The sequence below is a fragment of the Peromyscus maniculatus genome, chromosome 23 (genome assembly GCF_049852395.1).
Source record: "Peromyscus maniculatus bairdii isolate BWxNUB_F1_BW_parent chromosome 23, HU_Pman_BW_mat_3.1, whole genome shotgun sequence".
Classification (NCBI taxonomy): Eukaryota; Metazoa; Chordata; class Mammalia; order Rodentia; family Cricetidae; genus Peromyscus; species Peromyscus maniculatus.
Window position 1 is genome coordinate 11,419,739 of NC_134874.1, and position 9,195 is coordinate 11,428,933.

The following is a 9,195-nucleotide window of genomic DNA, read 5'->3' on the forward strand; positions in this document are numbered from 1 at the left end:
AGGGTTTTTCTATTATGTAGTTCACACTGTCCTGAAACTCACTCTGTAGATCAACCTGGTGTTGAACTCACAGAGATCCTCCTAGCTCTGCCTCCCGAGTGCTGGGATTAAAGACACGCGCCACCACCACCCAGCTGATTCGGTATTTCTTATTTTTCTTTAAAGCTGGGAATTTCAGATTCGCGAGTCTGCCACTCACTCACGACAGGTGGAGCAGCAGATTGACTAAGAAGTAGTGCTGGCAGGGGGCGGGGAGCTGTCTAGGCAGGGAAAGTGGCTGCTACACAAATATGATGGCCTGGCTTCCACCTCCAGCCAGGCCCATATCAAAAGCCAAGTATGCGGTGCACACCTGTAATCCCATCGGTGGAAAGTGGAGACAGGAGGATCCCCGGAGCTCGTTGACCAGGCCCCGCTGAATCAGTGAGCCCCAGGTTCAGTGAGAGACCCTGCCTCAAAAGAGTGTGGTGGAGGGTGACTGAGGAAGACAGCTGATGCTGACCTCTGGCCTCCACCGGAGCAGGCATACATGTACACACCCAAGCACAGGAGCACACACGAACATGAACACACACACAATGATAAAAAAAAGTGTCGCGTGTTTGTTTGTTTGTTTTTGTTTGTCGAGACAGGGTTTCTCCGTGTAGTCCTGGAACTCTCTCTGTAGCCCAGGCTGGCCTCAGACTCACAGAGATCTGCCTGCCTCTGCCTCTCGAGTTCTGGGGTTAAAGTCAGGCACCACCACCTGTTTTTGTTGCTGTAATCTGTTTTTGATGCTGAGGCTGGAACCCGGGACCTCAGGAATATTAGGAACGTGTTCACCGTGGCACTGAGCCACGCCCCAAGTCTACTGTTATAATTGTTTCGATCCCCACACCCTTCAGATGACCCAAACATCCATGTGTGTCTCATCCACCCAGGAAAAGGAGCAACTGGCTTGTTGATTGCACATTATTCATTTAATCAGACCTGTCAGGTGCCTGTCGTGGGCACAGAGTTCTTGAGAAGTGTGAATTAATCATGAAGAAACAGCACACAAAATCTGACTTCTTTCGTGTACAATAGAGGAACTAGGTCAATGGCTTTTCTGTCCCCGAGGGTGTGCATTAGGAAGGTCACACAAAATAAATTCTGGCTGGCACTATGTATTTTGTTCTTATGCGTTAATTTGAGAAAAGGTTTGCCTTTGGGGAGATGACCCCCACACGCATTTAATCAACTGAACTCCAAACACAGTCCCAAACACTTTTGAGGTTTCCAAAGCTCTAGCTGGGCCCGGTGGCTCTCCAAACACAGGCGGAGCATCCTTCATTGGAAATGCTTGGGACTAAATTCCGGAAGTCTGGTTTGGGGGGAACAGTTGCCGTTATATAATGAGGTGTCTTGGGGGGGGGTGGGACCCAGGTGCAAACATGATGTTTATCCATGCTTTATGTATACTTGATAGGCACCGTCCAGGTAATTTTGTGTACTGTTTCCAGCACACTTGAACTTGGACATTGACCATTGCCCGAGTGTGAGAAGTCAGGCGTGGAATTTTCTACTCAGGCTGGAAGGTTGGTGCTCATGAACTTTTGGGATTTGGGAATACTTTGGGTGTCAGCTCTTTGGGTCATGGGGTGATTTGATTCCCCTCTCCACCCCTCAAACACTTGCTGCAACCCCAACGTCATTAAGAATTTTAATTAAGAGCACGTTCGAGAGCTCCGTTCGTTCATCTGAAGAAGGAGATTCTCCAACTGTCTCTGTACTTCAGTCTTGGCTGGCTTGGAGTTTTTCATTGAGCCAGCAGGGCTGGAGGGTAATACCCAGATGCTCACATGTTCTCACTGTGTGGCTACGTTCTTAACCCGTCTAGGGTGAGCTTGCTGTGACATGGACTCACTGTAAGTACTGAGGATGTGGAGCAAGCAAGGTGATAGGAACTCAGTACTCCTGGGTGCTTGTCACTTCATGAAATAAAAGGCCTTTAGTCTTGTGGTGGCTTGAATGAAAATGGACCCCACAGGCTCTTAGGGAGTGGCCCTATTGGGAGGCGTGGCCTCGTTGGAGGAAGTGTGTCACTGGGGGTGGGCTTTTAGGGTTTCAGAAGCCCAAGCCAGGCCTGGTGTCTCTCTCTTTTCCTGCTGCTTTCAGATCTGGATGGAGGACTCTCAGCTCCTTCTCCAGCACCGTGTCTTCCTGCGTGCCGCCACGATGAGAATGGACTAAACCTCTGAGCTGTAAGCCAGCTCCAGTTAGATGTTTTCCTTTGTAAGAGTTTCCATGGTCATGCAGTTTTGGGGAATTATGAAGACAGAGTTCACAATGTTGTTGAGAGATAGGACAAGGAACCTAACCTGGTCTGTGGTGGTGTGTATGAATGTGTAAGTGTATGTGTGATGTGTGTGAAAAAGTGTATGCGTGTGTGTGTGTGTGTGTGTGTGTGTGTGTATGTGTTTGTGAATGTATGTGGTGTGTGTGTGTGTGAGTGTAGGTGTATGTGAATTTGTATGTGTATGTATGTGGATTTGAGCATGTATATGTGTGTGAAGGTGAACATGTGTGTGTATGTGTGTGAATGTTTTGTGTGTGTGTGTGTGTGATTCGAGCTGTGTCTAGTGATAAATGGGAAGTAAGCAGGTAAACAATTGGCAGAATCAGCATTTCAGGCAGAAAGGTAGACAGCAGTGGGAGTCCGAGAGACAGGTGGATAAAGGCGGTCATCCACTCTGCACTCATCTATCCTACCAACACACACACACACACACACACACACACACACACACACACACACAAAGACCATACTGCCTGCGGTAGAGAGCCTCACTTGTGGCAACGCTGGCCTGATCAGTGACAGAGTTGGAATCGGCGCCAGCTGGCTGGTTGTTAATCACAGAATGTTCTGTTTCAGAGACAAGGAGATGCCTGGATATTTATGTCTCCACTTCCTGGTGCGGCTGTCTGGTCCTCTTGGTGCGGGGAGGCTGCTGTCCTGGGCTGAGCTGTTAGCAAACATAGTACTCACACTGTCACACACAGACACACGCAGTGACATACACTCATACACACTCACATCTCCCCATACCCCCACACACTCACATCTCTTCACACCCTCTCACACACAGATACCTCCTCACACTCCCAAACACACTCACACACACACTCACAAAATTTATATCCCTTCACACACCCTCACACACACCCTCACATACTCACACATATTCACACACTCTCACTCACACACTCTCTTATACACACTCACTCTCACAAACTCTTACACACACTCACATACACCCTCACATACTCACACACGTTCACACACCCTTACATACTCACACACACTCTCACATACTCACACATTCACATACTCACTCACATACTCACACACACTCACGCTCTCTCTCACATACACACACACACTCTGTACTGGGCACTTAACTCTGTTTTGTGGCCTGGATTATTACATTCACTACACTCCTTGCTGTCTCTGTGGCCTTGGGTAAAGCCACTTAATCTCTGTGACCTTCTATTAAATCATTCTTGGGATGGAATATTCCACCATTCATTGAGGGGCTGTTGGTTGCAGTGAGGAGTCAGTGGGGCCGCGGGGACGGACTGCAGAAGCCTGGCACAGAGGAAATGCCCGGGACCCCTTAGCTGATAGGAAGAGCAACTGGCGTCTGCTATTATTGCTTCCTATGCTCCTCTTTTCTCTTCCTCATCTTTCTTTTCTCCAGAAATTCACCCCACGGTCTTCTATTAGTTTCACAGTAGATTTAAGCTGAGTGGGGGTGAGGAAAACACCATACTCACTATTGTTACCGTCACCACTGTCACCATCATTAACACCAACATTATCATCACCACTACAATCACTATGACTATCACCACCATCATTGTCCCCACCATCACCATCATCACCATCACCACCACTATAATCACCATGGCTATCTCCCCCAACCATCACCCATGTTACTGCCATTATTATCACCATCTTGATGACCATCACCAACATCACCACCACCATCGCTATCATCACCATCATCCCTATCACCATCATCCCCATCACCGCCATCACCATCACCACCATCATCACCAGGATCATTACAGCCACCATCTTGCTTCCCAAAGGCAGTTAGGAGAACCTTCTTTCCTTGCTGGCCCTTTTCATTTCTAGGATTGCAGGTGTCTGGGGGCAGGAGGGCTCTGCAGAAGCAGGTGTGACATCCCAACTGTTTGTTCACACCTCAGATGTGCTCCTCAGAGGACACACTCCATGACTTGGGAAGGGTTCTGTCTGTCATAGGATATATCTATTGTCATATGACCTGTGTGCCTGTGTGTGTGTGTGTGTGTGTGTGTGTGTGGGGAGAGAGAGAGAGAGAGAGAGAGAGAGAGAGAGAGAGAGAGAGAGAGAGAGAGACATATCCACTCACTCCAGGTAGGGCACCACCAGTAAGAACGATCCCACCCAAGTCTAGCCTAGTGAACCACTCACTGAGTTGGCTGGAACTACCTACAGAAACATGGGTGACTCTAAGTCATTATCTGCACACTAGGATGAACTGCAAAGCCAAAGTCTGCCACTCACATGTGGGGACCTGAGTTCAGATCCCTAGCACCCACACAGCAGCCTAGCATGGCGGTGCATCCCTGGTGCTGGAGGCAGACACAGGCAGATCCTGGAGACTCATCGGATAATCATTTTTTTTTCAGTGCTATTGTTTTTTTTTTTTGAAATAAACATCTAGAAGTCCAGCTATGAATATCGTTCTCCAACTTTCTCTGCTACCTGCCGCTTTTCCATGAATAAAAGCACAGTTAAAGAAAGAGGATGGAGCAGATGGGGGGTGTGGGGGGGTGGGGAATGGGGGAGTGGGGGATGGGGGGGTGGGGATAGTGCCTGAGGCAAAGGAGTAGCTCTTACCTTGTTCTAACTTCTGGCTGTTTTGGCAAGTAATCTCCCCTCCCGCCTCCCCCAGCCCCACGGTATTAAGAATATAGAGAAACTCCTAGGAAAATTATTTTTCAAGTCCTGTCTGATCAAAGATCCATATAAAAGCTCCCCCTCTTTTTTTGTGTGTCTTCCAAAGGGAAGGAAAAAAAACACCAGCCCCCACTGGAGTTCTAAATGAACCAGCGATACATTTGCGGACTATCAGCTAAACCAGGGCAGTCCCCATCCTAGCCTTCTCTGGGACAGAACCAGAAGGAAGCAATTCTGTGCCCACTGAGCGTCCAAGCTGGGGGTATGTTAGTGATTAAGGGGATCTTGGCCTGGGGGAGGCAGAGAGATATGGCTCAGATTCACGAAAGCACCATAAATCTCCCGTTTTATTCAAAATGTGTGTTTTATAGTCATTTCCTGGCCAATGGCTGCCTTGGATAAATATATGACATATTTGGATTTAGCTTTTGGGCTCCGAGCTGGGGCTTGACTGGAGGGCCCAGCATTCTGAGTATTTCCAAGAGCAGCAAGAGAGCGGATAACGGAGCAGTTTGTGATCTGGAGTCGCCCACATCCTACATCAAAAATAGAAACAGAAGTCGGCACCAACTGGACCAAGAGGGATAGAAGTCCACCTGCTCTTCTATCAGGCCTCCATTCCTTAATGTCACCCTCACCCGGCACCCATTCATGAGGGGTACCTCCCAAGGTTTCAGCCGCTGAACTCCGTGGACTGCATATGGTTAGATCTGCCAACTCCAACATTTGGCCAAAAGACCTTGGCTTGGCGGATCAAAGGTTGGCAAAAATAGCTTTTTAAAGGGAAGTGTGTGTGTGTGTGTGTGTGTGTGTGTGTGTGTGTGTGTGTGTGTACATGCACTGGGAATTGAACCCAATGGCCTTGTGTATGCTGGGCAAATGCTCTCCCATTGTGCTACACCCCCAACTCTCTTTTGACTTTCTATTTTGTGACCGAGTCTTCCTGTGTAGCCCAGGCTAGCCTCAAACTTGTGCTTTTCTTGCCTCAGCCTCCTGAGTAGCTGGACTTACAGGAGTCTACCATCATGCCTGGTTTATGCAGCAGGACTGGGATTCGAACCCAGGGCTTCATACATGTTAGGCAGGTGGTCAACCAACTGAGTCACATTCCCGGTCCCCATTTCTTCATCCTGATGTGGAGGACTTCCAGCGTGATGAGCTGTGGAGCCAAAGCCCACAGTCCTGCCCCCATGAAGAGATCTCAGTCCAGCGTGGCATTTGGTACCATGGGCTTGGATGCCCACCTCCTGCCTCAGAAATTTGAGGGTGCTCACAAAAATCCATACAACTATACCAGGAGTGTTGGCTCGATCTTTTAACCCTTGCACTGGGGAGGCAAAGCTAGAAGGATCTTGAGCCCAAAGTCAGCTGGAGTCACAAAGGGGTACCCAGTCTACAAAAAACAAACAACAGAAAGACACACACACACACACACACACACACACACACACACACACACTACAGTAATCTGAAACATGGGAAGGCCTGTAGTAATGGACACCTGCCAATGCATCTCATCTGTTCTCTGATGACCGTGCATTTCTCCCAAAGGCTCCAACCATCTTTCAGTCTCTCACACTTTCCCAGAGTTTCTCTGGTGTGGGCTTCCATCATTGCCTTGACCTTGGCTTTGGATGCAGAGACTTACTTCAAAGTGTGGCCGAGCATCCTGCTCCAGCACTGTGGGCTCAGCCAAAAGCAATTCCTGCAGAGCTCACAGCCTGGAGGTTAGCTAGGCACTGAGTGTGGAACACACACTCTCAACTTTTAAAAAATGGAGGCTTCTTCATTATTATTATTATTATTATTATTATTATTATTATTATTATTCTCTATAGGATGAACTAATTTATTTAAGCCGTAATCTGTTTTGTGTAAGATTTATTTTTATTTATCTATGTGTGTGTATCTGTATGTGGGTGTGTACATATGGGGACAGTTACCTGTAGGAGTCAGAAGAGGGCGCCAGATACCCCAGAGCTGGTGTTATAGGCACTTGTGAGGTACCTATGGGGATGCTGGGAACTGAACCAGGGTCTGCAAGAGCATCAAACATTTTTAACCACTGACCTATCTCTCCAGCCTGGTCCCCAAACTCAAGTTCTTGACACTCAGCCCCCATGCTGGGAGGAAGCATAGGCTAGCCCAGTGAGACCTACAGGGTCAAGAGTTGAGACCCCTATAGGGCCAGCACCCTCTACTCATCACTGGAGCCAGGAGCTTCCATATTGCCGCAGAACTTCTCTCAACATCATGGCACTAAGTCAAGCTACCCTTGTCCTGCTCTGTCCCCATCCAGATGCTAGAATCTAGGAGCATCATAAGAGGCAGTTTTACGACTCTGCATTTTAGGAACACTGGCTTCTCAGCCTTCCATCTGGAACACCCTGTGTAGGTGAGAGAAATTCATCTGTCCCCGAGCCTAATGCCTAAACAAGGAGAGTTAGAGTTAGCTGTGAAAGCCTGCATGTTGACCAGGAACAGACAGATGGAGGGGTCTGCTAAAGGTCCAGGGGTGGGTATCACTCAGGGTCTTGGAAAGACCATGTAGAATCTTGTAGTTGTTGGAGCTGGAAAGATGGCTCAGTGGTTAAGAGCACTTAGTGCTCTTGCAGACGACCTGAGTTTGATGTCCAGCACCCACATCAGACAGCTCACAACTGCTTCTAACTCCAGCTCCAGGGGACCCTGCGCTGTCTTCTAGTCTCCACAGGCACCTGCACTCATCGGCATATATCCCAACTCAGTACACACAAGTACACTTAAGGTTTAAAAACAAACAAATAGGAGGCAGAGGCAGGAGGATCTCTGTGAGTTTGGGGCCAGCCTGGTCTACAAAGAGAGTTCCAGGACAGTCAGAGCCAAAAAGGATCATGCAGATGCTTTTTTTATTCTTTCTCAGTCTCACTCTGTAGCCGGGGCTGGTCTCCAAACTTGCCATCCTCCTGCCTTAGCCTTCTAGGTACAGGGTTAGCAGGCATGAGCCTCCATACTTAGCCTGGTCATTCAGTTGTGATGAGCCCAACAGCAAACACTATAGGAAACTTCTAGGGCCCCTCACTATAGGACGGGGGTCTCCTAGGGCCCCTCACGGTACTAAAACACCCAAGTGAAGACCTAGAGATCTCAAATATCAGGTAGCCCGGATGGAGACACTTAGCCACTGTAGTCTTCACAGGTTTGCCTTGGATCTAGAGAGACATTTCCGAGAAGCTACAGAAAGCAGTATGATGAGGTTCCAATCCCCACTGCTCAGGGCAGAGTCAGGTACAAGGTCCAGAACTTTCAGGGTATGAATATGGACAGATAGCTATATGTTGTTAAAAATGATCCATGAGCAGGATGATTCATTTGTTGGGCACCTGCCTTGCCTCACAAGGGTGAAGATCTGATCCCCAGGACCCAGTTTTTAAAAAAGGCTGGATGTGGTAGTGTATGCTGGAGAGGCAGAGACAGGCGGGTTCTTGGAGTTCCCTGGCCAGCTAGTCTAGTTGAACTGGTGAGTCCTGGGTTCCAGCCACTGACCCTGTCTCAAATAAAACAAAAGCAAAAATAAATAAGAGGGCAGCTTCTTAAGAATGACAGCCGAGGATGGCCCCCCCTCACTTTCTTAGTTGGGGTGTCTATTGCTGTGCCAAGACACCATGACCACAGCAACTCTTATAAGGAAAACATTTAATTGGGGTGGCTCACTTTTTCAGAGATTCAGTCTATTATCATCATGGCGGGGGAGCATGACAGCATGCAGGCAGACATGGTGCTGGGGGAGTGGCTAAGAGTCCTACATCTTGCAAGCAACAGGAAGTCGACTGAGACACTGGGTAGTATCTTGAGCATAGGAAACCTCAAAGCCCACTCCCACAGTGACTCACTTCCTCTAACAAGGCCACACCCACTCCAACAAAGCCACACCTCTTAATAGTGCCACTCCCTATGAGATTATGGGGCCCAGTTACATTCAAACCAACACACACACACACACACACACACACACACACACACACACACACACACACACATGAAAAGGAGAAAATAGTCATGGCACTTTAAAAGGCTGGCCTTGCAGGCTTTATTCAAGGCGAGAGCAACAGTGCCCGACTAGGAGGCTCCCAATTGGATCAGGCAGTGGGGAGTGAGAGATCAAACTACCTTTGCCAGGCTCAGTGTGGGCAGGGGTGGGGCCATCCGCCAAGGGGCGGCGGCAGGCATCTATGGACAGACATGGC